This window comes from Hemiscyllium ocellatum, chromosome 7, assembly GCF_020745735.1.
Source record: "Hemiscyllium ocellatum isolate sHemOce1 chromosome 7, sHemOce1.pat.X.cur, whole genome shotgun sequence".
NCBI classification, from domain to species: domain Eukaryota; kingdom Metazoa; phylum Chordata; class Chondrichthyes; order Orectolobiformes; family Hemiscylliidae; genus Hemiscyllium; species Hemiscyllium ocellatum.
Window position 1 is genome coordinate 7,801,717 of NC_083407.1, and position 13,265 is coordinate 7,814,981.

The 13,265-nt window shown below is 47.8% G+C and overlaps 1 protein-coding gene across 3 annotated transcripts in view; it reads right to left on the minus strand.

The window, feature by feature from the left end:
* The window catches only part of tmem198b (transmembrane protein 198b), a 150,367-nt gene that overhangs the window by 80,626 nt on the left and 56,476 nt on the right, over positions 1 to 13,265 (minus strand). The gene's annotated exons all lie outside the window — the stretch shown is intronic.

The window sequence follows — 13,265 nt, forward strand, 5'->3', positions numbered from 1 at the left end:
TGTGTGCATGTTTGTTAGTGTGTGTTTGTATGTGTCAGTGTGTGTGTCAGAGTGTGCGTGTTAGTAAGTGTGCATGTTAGTAAGTGTGTCTGTGTGTTCGTGTGTGTCTGTATGTGTGTGTGTGTCTGTATGTGTCTGTGTCAGTATGTGTTTGCGTCTCTGTGTGGGTTAGTGTGCGTGTCTGTGTGTTTGTAAGTATCGGTGTGTCGGAGTGTGCGTGTCGGAGTGTGCGTGTCAGTGTGTGCGTGTCAGTGTGTTTGTAGGTGTCTGTGTCTGTGTGTGCTTGTTAGTGTGTGTCTGTGTGTTTGTATATGTGTGTGTGTCAGTGCGTGTGTGTATCAGCGTGTGTGCGCGTGTGCGTGCTTCTGCGCGCGTGTCCATGTGTGTCCGTGTCAGTTTGTTAGTGTGAGTGTCTGTGTGAGAGTGTGTCTTTTGACAGTGTGTCTGTGTGAGCGAGAGTGTGTGTGTGTGTGTGTGTGTGTCTGTGTGTGTGTTTGTGTGTCTGTTTGTGTCAGTGTGTGTGTGTACGTGTGTGTGTGCGTGTTTGTGTGTGTGCACGTGTGTGTGTGTGCGCGTGTGTCTGTTCGTGTGCGCGTGTGTACGTGTGTGTACTTGTGTGTACATGTTTGTGTGCGCGTGTGTGTCTGTTCGTGTGTACGTGTGTGTACTTGTGTGTACGTGTTTGTGTGCGCATGTGCGTATGCGTGTCTGTTTATGAGTGTTTGTGTGTGTGTGTAAGCAAGTGTGTGCCAGTGTGAATGCGTGTGTGAGTGCATTTGTGTGAGTGTGTCTGTGTGTGTGTGTCTGTGTGCGTGTGTCTACGTGTGCGCGTCTGTGTGTGCGCGTCTGTGTGTGCCTGCGTGTCTGTCTGTCTGTGTCTGTAAGTTGGCAAATCAATGGTGCCAGGGTTTGCTTATTATGCAATCAATCCCCTCGATGGGTTAATATTCCCAAACCTGAATAGAATTCTCATGACCCTCCTCCGCCCCTCTCCAGAACCGGGCCAGTTCCTGAACCTTGCATTACAATGGGGCGGGTGGCCCTTTGAGGATAAACTGAATGAAGCCCCAGTTGTTTCCTGGATCTCAGCACAGCAGGACTGTGGTTGTTGGCACAGCTGGGAATCCCACTCCCCTTGGCTGGAGCGAAGCACACTACTTCAGTCCCAAGCCCTCAGCCTTGACAGATGCAGACACATCCTTGCCTTGGCAACCATTAAACAGCCATTCGAGACAGGATGAGTGCAGGCCTTGCGTTTTTGCTGGGATCAAAATGATATATAAGCCGTGCCAACTCCGAAATGCACTGAACAAGCTTCAAAAACCCTTTAGTGAGCGAAGGACCTAATGATCTCATAAACGGCCCATTGATAGGACTCTTGTGATCAGACTTGGTTCATAAGAACGGCTTTGTCCGAGGACAAAGGGATTCTATCAAACGAGGAGCAATCGTGGCGATGGCCACTTTGTGACACCGGCTTTTGCTGTGAAGTAATGGCACTTGGTGTGGGGTAGTTGTCTTTTCCCTCGGGTGGGGCATTTCAAGACCAGGGGGCACATTTTTAGGGTGAGAGGAGGGAGATTTAAAAAAGACATGAGGCAATTTTTTTTTACACGGAGGGTGGTTCGTGTGTGAAATGAACTTTCTGAGAAAGTGGTGGATATGGATACAATTGCAAAGCTTAAAAGAGATTGGGATGGACATATGAGTAGGAAAGGTTTGGAGGGATATGGGCAGGTGGGACTAATTTAGCTTGGGACTATGTTCTGCATGGACTGGATGGACTGAAGGGTCTGTTTCCGTGCTGAATGACTCTATGGCCCTTTACATGTGAATATCTCCAAGTTCCGCTTCAGGGGGATTTGCTGCACTGGGGTGCAGTTCCAGTCCAGAGCGACAGGAGGCACTGATAACACTTAGAGAATTGGAAGTGTGTTGCCACATTTGTGGATGACACCAAAAATTGGTCAGGAGCAAGTGGTGAGGATGACAAAAGGAGTGGAGTGAAAGGAGCAACATGAATGCAGAATTGTCTTAGTTATAGAAAACAAAGAACAGTTGTCAACTGCTCAGAGTGTGTTGCTGGAAAATCACAGCAGGTCAGGCAGCATCCGAGGAGCAGGAGAATCAACATTTTGGGCTGGAGCCCTTTATCAGGAAGGGCTTATGGTCTGAAAATCGATTTTCCTGCTCCTCGGATGCTGCCTGACCTGCTGTGATTTTCCAGCACCACACTCTGAGCTCTGATCTCCAGCATCTGCAGACATCACCATCTCCTCATAGTCAATGGCTGTTTCAGGACTTGAGCCAGGTTCATGGCGAGTTCCCCAGGGATCAGTGTGAGGGGCATTGTTGTTTATTACCCTCATTGGTTCATGGGCATCATTGCCTGGGCCAGCATTCATCACCTGTCCCTAGTTGCCCCTTGAGAAGGTGGGGGTGAGCTGCCTTCTTGAACCGCTGCAGTCCATGTGCTGTGGGTTGACCCACAATGCCCTGAGGGAGGGAATTCCAGGATTTTGACCCAGTGACAGCGCAGGAACGGCGATATGCTGCCAAGGCTTGGTGGTGAATGGCTTGGAGTAACTGTTCTATGACAGTGCAGATAAAGGCCACTTGGCACCATCCTCCAAAGAGAATCCCACCCTATGTGGAGGTTATTGGGCTAGTGTAGGTTAGGTAGGCTTTGGTCGGCGCAACATCGAGAGCTGAAGGGCCTGTACTGCGCTGTATTTTTCTATGTTCTATGTTCTATCCCTGTAACCCCACATTTACCATAGTTAACTCACCTAGCCTACACATTACGGGTAATTTAGCACCAACCTGCATATGTCTGCACTGTGGGAGGAAACATACACAGACACGGGAAAAATGTACAAACTCCACACCGTCGCCTGAGGCTGGGATTGAACCCGGATCCCTGGTATTGTGAGGCAGCAGTGCTAACCACTGAGCCACCATGAACTTGCAGACAGTAGTGAGCCCATATATCTGCTGCCTTTATTATATTGCACATTTGAAGGATGCAATCAAAACAGCCTTGGAGAGTTACTTACAGACGCTACAGACTGCTGCCACTGTGCACAGTCGAGGGAGTGAATGCTGAAGGTGGTGGATGTGGGGTTGGTCAAATGGACTATTCTGTCCTGGATGGTGTCAAGCTTCTTGAGTGTTGTTGGAGCTGCCCCCATCCAGGGCAAGTGGCCAGTATACCACCCCAGAGATGGGAAATGGTCAAATTCTCTCTTATTGCCTGGCACTTCCTCCTATGACTTCCTTCAGTCCTATTATCTCCCCAAGATCTCCGCACTCCTCCAAATGGATAGCACAGTAGCCCAGTGGTTAGCACTGCTACTCAGGTTCGATTCCACCCTCCGGCAATTGTCTGCGTGGAGTTTGCACATTTTCCCCATGTCTGTGTGGGATTCCCACCCACAATCCAAAGATATGCAGGTAGAGTGGATCGGCCATGGGAAATTGTCTGTAGTATCTAGGGATGTGCAGGTTGGGTGGATTAGTCATGGGAAATACAGGGTTACAGGGATCAGGGGGAGGGCAAGAAGAATAGGTGGGATGCTCTTTCAGGGGGTCAGTGTGGACGCAATGGGCTGACTGGCCTGCTTCCACACTGTCAGGGATTCTGCGATTCTAATGGTAGCCACTGGAGCATCACTTCATTTCCATCACTTCACCACCGGTAGCCATGCCTTCAGCTGCCTGGGCTCTGAGCTCTGTAAAAACCGTGTGCACTTATACTTTCGACATTCCTACCCAGCTCCAGACTGCAGCCTGTCACAATAAGCAGAGGATGGTGGTGAAACACTGGGAAGATCACCAGATCGATAATCGAACCAGCTGACTGACCGCGTGACCCTGGTGGCACTAAAACGCACTGACAGTAAATGCCGTGCAAAATATTGTTTTCCTTTCACTTCAATGTTTCTTTACAACTTTCCTGATGAGTGGAAGGCAAAATGCTGTGACAATTCAAGGCTGAGATGGATTTTTATTTAAAATCAGGGAGCGAATCAAGGGTTAGAGGGAAAAGGCAGGAAAGTGGAGTTAATGATGCTCAGCTAAGAAGTCACATGACACCAGGATATAGTCCAACAGGTTCATTTCAAATCAGCTGTTCCAAAAGCTTTTGATTTCAAATGAACCTGTTGGACGATAACCTGGTGTCATGTGACTTTGACAATTCCACATCACAGTTACTACTTATTGAAAGGCGCAGCAGACTTGATGGGCTGAATGGCCTACTGCTCCTTTTTTCATGGAATCCCTACAGTGTGGAAACTGGCCCTTTGGCACAACATTGGTAATCATTTTCCATTGTTCTATAGATTCAGGATCAGTTCCTGTGAATTGGAGGGTGGCACAAATTGTCCCACTTTTTAAGAAAGGAGGGAGAGAGAAAACAGGGAATTATAGAGCGGTTAGTCTGATGTTAGTGGTGGGAAAGATGCTGGAGTCAATTATAAAAGATGAACATATGACTCATTTGGATAGCAGTAACAGGATTGTTCAGAGTTAGCATGGATTTACAAAGGGGATATCGTGCTTGACTAATCTGGAATATTTGGAGGATGTAGCTATGAAGATGGACAAGGGAGAGCCAGTGGATATAGTGTACCTGGACTTTCAGAAAACCTTTGATAAGGTCCCACATAGGAGATTAGTGAGCAAATGTAGGGTACAGGGCATTGGGGGCAAAGTACTGACTTGGATTGAAAACTGGCTGGCTGGCAGGAAGCAAAGAGTAGTGATAAACAGGTCCCTTTCGGAATGGCAGGCAGTGACCAATGGGGTACCACAAGGTTCGGTGCTGGGACCGCTGCTGTTTACAATATACATTAATGATATAGATGAGGGCATTAAAAGTAATATTGGCAAATTTGCTGATGACACAAAGCTGGGTGGCAGGATGAAATGTGAGGAGGATGTTTGGAAATTACAGGGTGACCTGGACAGGTTAGGTGAGTGGACAGATGCATGGCAGATGCAGTTTAATGTGGATAAATGTATGGTTATCCATTTTGGTAGCCAGAACAGGAAGGCAGATTACTATCTAAATGGAGTCAAGTTAGGTAAAGGGACAGTACAAGGGGTCTAGGGTTCGTGTACACCAGTCAATGAAAACAAGTATGCAGGTACAGCAGGTAGTGAAGAAAGCTAATAGCATGCTGGCCTTCATAACAAGAGGGATTGAGTATAGAAGCAAAGAGGTTCTTCTGCAGCTGTACAGGGCCCTGGTGAGACCGCACCTGGAATATTGTGTGCAGTTTTGGTCTCCAAATTTGAGGAAGGACATTCTGGCTATTGAGGGAGTGCAGCGTAGGTTCATGAGGTCAATTCCCGGAATGGCGGGACTATCTTATGTTATGGAGTCATAGAATCATACAGCTCACTCTCTCGGCGGAGCAGGTAACGGCTGTCTGGTGGTGTTTTTTTAAGTCGCGCGTATAGTCCAGTTTTTGTTTTATAACGGCTAAAATTTAAAGTTTTTTTTAAGCGCCCAGCGGACCCGGAAGCTTACCTGGGAAGGTATTTTTTTCTTATATAAGTGTGCAGGCGAGGAACCCGAGGCACTACAGGGGTAGAGCTTCCCATCCGCCCTCCTCCTCTAACCTAATAATAAGACCCGTTGTGGTAAGCAGGTAAGTGCTGCATTTTGCTTGTTTGTTTCTTTTGATCTAGTTTTTAAAGTTTACCTTTTAGAGGGATGGCAGCGAAGGCAGTGCAATGTTCCTCTTGCAACATGTATGAGGTGAGGGAAGCCATTAGCGTTCCTGCTGATTACACTTGCAAGAAGTGCACCCATCTCCAGCTCCTCCAAGACCGTGTTAGGGAACTTGAGCTGGAGTTGGATGAACTGCGGATCATTCGGGAGGCAGAGGTGGTCATAGATCAGAGCTTTAGGGAAGTAGTTACTCCGAAAGTTATAGAGAGATGGGTGACAGTGAGGGGGAGTGGGAGGAAGCAGCCAGTGCAGGGACCCCCTGCGGTCATTCCCCTCAAGAACAAGTATATCGTTTTGGATACTTGTGGGGGGGATGACTTACCAGGGGTAAGCAACAAGGTTCAGGCCTCTGGCACGGAGCCTGGCCCCGTTGCTCAGAAGGGAAGGGTGGAGAAAGGTAGAGCGATAGTTATTGGGGACTCAATAGTGAGGGACACAGATAGGCGGTTTTGCGGGGGCGACAGAGACGATTGGTATGTTGCCTCCCAGGTGCAAGGGTACGTGATGTCTCTGATCGTGTTTTCCGGGTCCTTAAGGGGGAGGGGGAACAGCCTCAGATCGTGGTCCACGTTGGAACCAACGACATAGGTAGGAAGAGGGGAGAGGATGTTAGGCAGGCTTTCAGGGAGCTAGGTTGGAAGCTCAGAGCTAGAACGAACAGAGTTGTTGTCTCTGGTTTGTTACCCGTGCCACGTGATAGAGAGTTGAGGAATAGGGGGAGAGAACAGTTAAATGCGTGGCTACAGGGGTGGTGCAGGAGGGAGGGATTCCGGTATCTGGACAACTGGGGTTCTTTCTGGGGAAGGTGGGACCTCTATAAACAGGATGGTCTACACCTGAACCTGAGGGGCACCAGTATCCTTGGGGGGAGGTTTGCTAGTGCTCTTTGGGAGGGTTTAAACTAACTCTGCAGGGGCATGGGAACCTGGACTGCAGCTTTAGAGTACAGGACCTTGAGTGTAGGGAGGTTAGGAACAAGGCATCGATCTCGAAGGAGGGTGCCTGTAAACAGGAAGGTGGCTTGAAGTGTGTATACTTCAATGCCAGAAGTATAAGAAATAAGGTAGGTGAACTTGCAGCGTGGGTTGGTACCTGGGACTTCGATGTTGTGGCCATTACAGAGACGTGGGTAGAACAGGGACAGGATTGGCAGTTGCAGGTTCCAAGGTTTAAATGTTTTAGCAGGGGCAGAGATGGGGGTAAAAGAGGGGGAGGTGTGGCATTGCTTGTCAAGGATAGTATTACAGCGGTGGAAAGGACAATGAAGGAAGACTTGCCATCTGAGGTAGTTTGGGCTGAGGTTAGAAATAGGAAAGGTGAGGTCACCCTGTTAGGAGTTTTCTACAGGCCTCCTAATAGTCCGAGAGAAGTAGAGGAAAGTATTGCGAGGATGATTCAGGAGAAGAGTGAAAGTAGCAGGGTGGTTGTTATGGGGGACTTTAACTTCCCAGATATTGACTGGGAAAGCTATAGCTCGAGTTCGTTAGATGGGTCGGTGTTTGTCCAATGTATGCAGGAGGGTTTCCTGACACAATATGTAGACAGGCCAACAAGAGGTGAGGCAATACTGGATTTGGTTCTAGGTAATGAACCAGGCCAGGTGTTAGACTTGGAGGTAGGTGAGCACTTCGGGGACAGTGACCACAACTCGGTGACTTTTACTCTAGTGATGGAGAGGGATAAGTGTGCACTGCAGGGCAAGAGCTATAGCTGGGGGCAGGGAAATTATGATGCGGTGAGGCATGACTTAGGATGTGTGGATTGGAAAAATAGGCTTCAAGGGAAGGATACAAATGATATGTGGAGATTGTTCAAGGAACAGCTAATGGTTGTCCTTGATAAGTATGTACCAGTCAGGCAGGGAGTAAAGGGTCTTGTGAGGGAGCCGTGGTTTAATAAGGAATTGGAATCCCTTGTGAAAGGGAAGAGGGCGGCCTATGTAAAGATGAGGCGTGAAGGTTCAGTTGGGGCGATTGAGAGTTATAAGGCAGCCAGGAAGGATCTAAAGAGAGAGCTAAGAGCAACGAGAAGGGGACATGAAAAGTCCTTAATTGGTAGGATTAGGGAAAACCCAAAGGCTTTCTATAGGTATGTCAGGAATAAAAGGATGACTCGGGTAGGTATCGGTCCAGTCAAGGATAGTAGTGGGAAGTTGTGTGTGAAGGCGGAGGAGATTGGAGAGACACTAAATCAATACTTTTCGTCAGTATTCACTCAGGAACAGTACACTGTTGCTGATGTGAATACTGAGTCACAAGTGATTAGAATGGATGGCCTTGAGGTATGTAGGGAAGAGGTCTGGGGAATACTGGAAAGGATGAAAATAGATAAGTCCCCTGGGCCTGATGGCGTTTACCCTAGGATCCTCTGGGAAGCTAGGGAGGAGATAGCGGAGCCATTGGCCTTGATTTTTATGTCGTCATTGTCTACAGGAATAGTGCCAGAAGACTGGAGGATAGCGAATGTGGTCCCCTTGCTCAAGAAGGGGAGTAGGGATAGCCCGAGTAACTATAGGCCAGTGAGTCTCACTTCTGTTGTGGGCAAAGTCTTAGAGAGAATTGTAAGGGATAGGATTTATGAACATCTGGATAGGAATAATATGATCAAGGATAGTCAGCATGGTTTTGTGAAGGGCAGGTCATGCCTCACAAACCTTATTGAGTTCTTTGAGAAGGTGACCAAGGAAGTGGATGAGGGTAAAGCAGTGGATGTGGTGTATATGGATTTTAGCAAGGCGTTCGATAAGGTACCCCATGGCAGGCTAATGCAAAAACTACGGAGGTATGGCATTGAGGGTGCATTAGAGGTTTGGATTAGGAATTGGCTGGCTGGAAGGAGACAGAGGGTAGTAGTTGATGGTATAGGTTCGTCTTGGAGTGCAGTTACTAGCGGTGTTCCACAAGGATCTGTTTTGGGACCATTGCTGTTTGTCATTTTTATAAATGACCTAGAGGAGGGGCTTGAAAGCTGGGTGAGCAAGTTTGCGGATGACACGAAAGTCGGTGGAGTTGTGGACAGCGAAGAAGGATGTGGCAGGTTACAATAGGATATAGATAAGCTGCAGAGCTGGGCAGAAAGGTGGCAAATGGAGATCAATGTAGCTAAGTGTGAAGTCATTCACTTTGGTAGGAGTAACAAGAAGATGGATTACTGGGCTAATGGTAGGCGACTTGGTAGTGTGGATGAGCAGAGGGATCTTGGTGTCCATGTACACAGATCTCTGAAAGTTGCCACCCAGATAAATAGTGCTGTGAGGAAGGCATATGGTGTACTGGGCTTTTATTGGCAGAGGAATTGAGTCCTGAGGTCATGTTGCAGTTGTATAAGACTCTGGTGCGGCCTCATCTGGAGTATTGTGTGCAGTTTTGGTCGCCATACTATAGGAAGGACATGGAGGCATTGGAACGAGTGCAGAGGAAGTTTACCAGGATGTTGCCTGGCATGGTAGGAAGATCGTATGAGGAAAGGCTGAGGCACTTGGGGCTGTTCTCATTGGAGAAAAGAAGGTTTAGGGGAGATTTGATAGAGGTGTACAAGATGATTAGGGGTTTAGATAGGGTTGACAGTGAGAACCTTTTTCCGTGTATGGAGTCAGCTGTTACTAGGGGACACAGCTTTAAATTAAGGGGTGGTAGGTATAGGACAGATGTTAGGGGTAGATTCTTTACTCAGCGGGTTGTGAGTTCATGGAATGCCCTGCCAGTAGCAGTGGTGGACTCTCCCTCTTTATGGTCATTCAAGCGGGCATTGGATAGGCATATGGAGGTTTTTGGGCTAGTGTAGGTTAGGTAGGCTTTGGTCGGCGCAACATCGAGGGCTGAAGGGCCTGTACTGCGCTGTATTTTTCTATGTTCTATGTTCTATGTACAGCTTGGAAACAGATCCTTCGGTCCAACCTATCCATGCTGACCAGATATCCCAACCCAATCTAGTCCCACCTGCCAGCACCCGGCCCATATCCCTCCAAACCCTTCCTATTCATATACCCATCCAAATGCCTCTTAAATGTTGCAATTGTACCAGCCTCCACCACATCCCCTGGCAGCTCATTCCATACACATACCACCCTCTGTGTGAAAAGGTTGCCCCTTAGATCTCATTTATATCTTTCCCCTCTCACCCTAAACCATTGCCCTCTAGTTCTGGACTCCCCGACTCCAGGGAAAAGACTTTGTCTATTTACCCTATCGATGCCCCCCAGAATTTTGTAAACCTCTATAAGGTCACCCCTCAGCCTCTGACGCTCCAGGGAAAACAGCCCCAGTCTGTTCAGCCTCTCCCTATAGTTCAAATCCTCCAACCCTGGCAACATCCGTGTAAATCTTGTTGAACCCTTTCTACCTGCAACTCCACTTTCAAGGAACTATGAACCTGCACTTCAAGATCTCTTTGTTCAGCAACACTCCCTAGGACCTTACCATTAAGTGTATAAGTCCTGCTAAGATTTGCTTTCCCAAAATGCAGCACCTCGCATTTATCTGAATTAAACTCCATCTGCCACTTCTCAGCCCATTGGCCCATCTGGTCAAGATCCTGTTGTAATCTGAGGTAACCCTCTTCGCTGTCCACTACACCTCCAATTTTGGTGTCATCTGCAAACTTACTAACTGTACCTCTTATGCTCACATCCAAATCATTTATGTAAATGACAAAAAGTAGAGGACCCAGCACTAATCCTTGTGGCACTCCACTGGTCACAGGCCTCCAGTCTGAAAAACAACCCTCCACCACCACCCTCTGTCTTCTACCTTCGAGCCAGTTCTGTATCCAAATGGCTAGCTCTCCCTGTATTCCATGAGATCTAAACTTGCTAACCAGTCTCCCATGGGAACCTTGTCGAACGCCTTACTGAAGTCCATATAGATCACATCTCCTGCTCTGTCCTCATCAATCTTCTTTGTTACTTCTTCAAAAAACTCAATCAAGTTTGTGAGACATGATTTCCCACGCACAAAGCCATGTTGACTATCCCGAATCAGTCCTTGCCTTTCCAAATACATGTACATCCTGTCCCTCAGGATTCCCTCCAACAACTTATCCAACAGCCTGACCCCCACCACCGATGTCAGGCTCACTGGTCTATAGTTCCCTGGCTTGTCCTTACCACCCTTCTTAAACAGTGGCACCACGTTAGCCAACCTCCAGTCTTCCAGCACCTCACCTGTGACTATCGATGATACAAATATCTCAGCAAGAGGCCCAGCAATCACTTCCCTAGCTCCCCGCAGAGTTCTCGGGTACACCTGATCAGGTCCTGGGGAATTATGTCCAGGTTTATGTTGAAAGATTGGAGCGACTGGGCTTGTATACCTTTGAGTTTAGAAGGCTGAGAGGGGATCTGATTGAGACATATAAGATTATTAAAGGATTGGACACTCTGGAGGCAGGAAACATGTTTCCGCTGATGGGTGAGCCTAGAACCAGAAGACACAGTTTAAAAATAAGGGGTAGGCCACTTAGCACAGAGTTGAGGAGAAACGTCTTCACCCAGAGAGTGGTGGGTGTGTGGAATGGTCTGCCCCAGAGGGTAGTGGAAGCCCAGTCCCTGGATTCATTTAAGAAAGAGTTGGATAGAGCTTTTAAGGATAGTGGAATCAAGGGTTATGGGGATAAGGCAGGAACAGGATACTGATTGAAGATGATCAGCCATGATCATATTGAATGGCGGTGCAGGCTCGAAGGGCAGAATGGCCTACTCCTGCACCTGTTGTCACAGGTCCACACCAACCTCCAGATAGTAACCCACCTAGACCTATTCCCCTTACCCTATGTTTACCTCTGACTAATGCCCCTAACCTATACATTGCTGTACACTACGGGCAATTTAGCGTGGCCAATTCCCCTAACCTGCACAGCTTTGGACAGTGGGAGGAAACCAGAGCACCCGGAGAATGTGCAAACTCCACACAGACAGTCACCTGAGGTGGGAATCAAACCTGGGTCCCTGGTGCTATGAGGCAGCAGTGCTAACCACTGAGCCACCGTGCCACCCCATTTTGTCCACCCCCCCCCCCCCCGTTCAACACTGACACTTCCACAGCATGGCTACTATGTTATTAAATGGTAGAGCAGACTGGATGGGCTGAATGGTCTACTTCTACTCCTTTTGTTTTAAAAACGGTCTCTTACAGATTGTTGCCAACAACTCAGGTTCAAGCCCTGCCCTGCCAGAGGTCACCGTGGTAGTTCTGTCTTCTCGATCTGAGCTTGAGCAGTAATGACCATTGGGAGTTGAAGAATGTGATACTGGAAAAGCACAGCCGGTCAGGCAGCTTCTGAGGAGCAGGAGAGGCAATGTTTTGAGCCTGACCAGCTGTGCTTTTCCAGCACCACACTCTTCAACTCTGATCTCCAGTATCTGCTGTCCTCGATTTCTCCCAGTAATGACCCAGTCAAATTCAGCATCAGTTACTTCTCTCTCTCTCTATGATGAGTGAACAGCCTCTGGGCCTGTGGGGACTTTCACCCGATGGTGATAACTGCTGGAGAAATCTCTCCCACTGTTTGTATGACCCAGCTGACATGAACTGTGCTGGGAAAAGGAATTGGTCAAGTTAGAGACTGTCAGTCAGACACTGTTGTAAACAACAGGAAACATGCAGTGTGGAGGAGTCATAGCACTGATTAGTCACTCCAAAATATGTCCTTGATTTACCCCAAACATGTTCAAAATAAATTGAAAATCCTGGACAAAAACCTCACAATACCCATCACTGCTCTGTTAAATCTTTCACCGCAGTGACTACATCAGCAGTTCCTCCAGTATTACTGAGTCAAAAGCCTGGCCCTCCCTACCCTGGTCCCATCCAGTTTACTCTGGATACCAGGATCCCAAGGACAGTTCTAACCCAATGGCCTTTATTAAAGCAAACTCCAAAACAAAACACTGCAAAACTCTTACCCTTACAGAGCTCACAGTCGCAAGTGAACCACATGGATTTTTCTTGGATCAGTCGGAAGCAAGTGATCAGCCATGGCTCAGAGTACCTTCTGAGCTAATTAGCTACACACCGAGGGAAAGCTTCCTTAAACTGATACAAAACAGTCCACGTGATCACAGTGTGTGTTTTTAAACCAGACTCCACTCTTTTCAGAGTTACAGTGACAAGTCAGTTCATCACTCTGCATTGACAACACTTAATCTAAACACACACACACAACTCACACAGTCTCTCTCACACACACACACATTCTTTCACACACACATACACTCACGCTCTGTCTCTCACATACATGTACTAACACACACATTCTTACTCTCACTCTCTCACACATGCACACACACACACACTCTCTCTCTCGCTCTCACACGCATACTCATACACTCTCACACACTCTAAAATTTATGCACACACATACACTCTCTCTCACACATATACACTCACTGTCACACACACTCACTTTCACTCTCACTCTCACACTCACACTCTCACACTCACTCTCACACTCACACACTCACACTCACACACACACTCACACTCATTCTCTCATTCATACACTCTCACACACACTCATACTCTCTCAC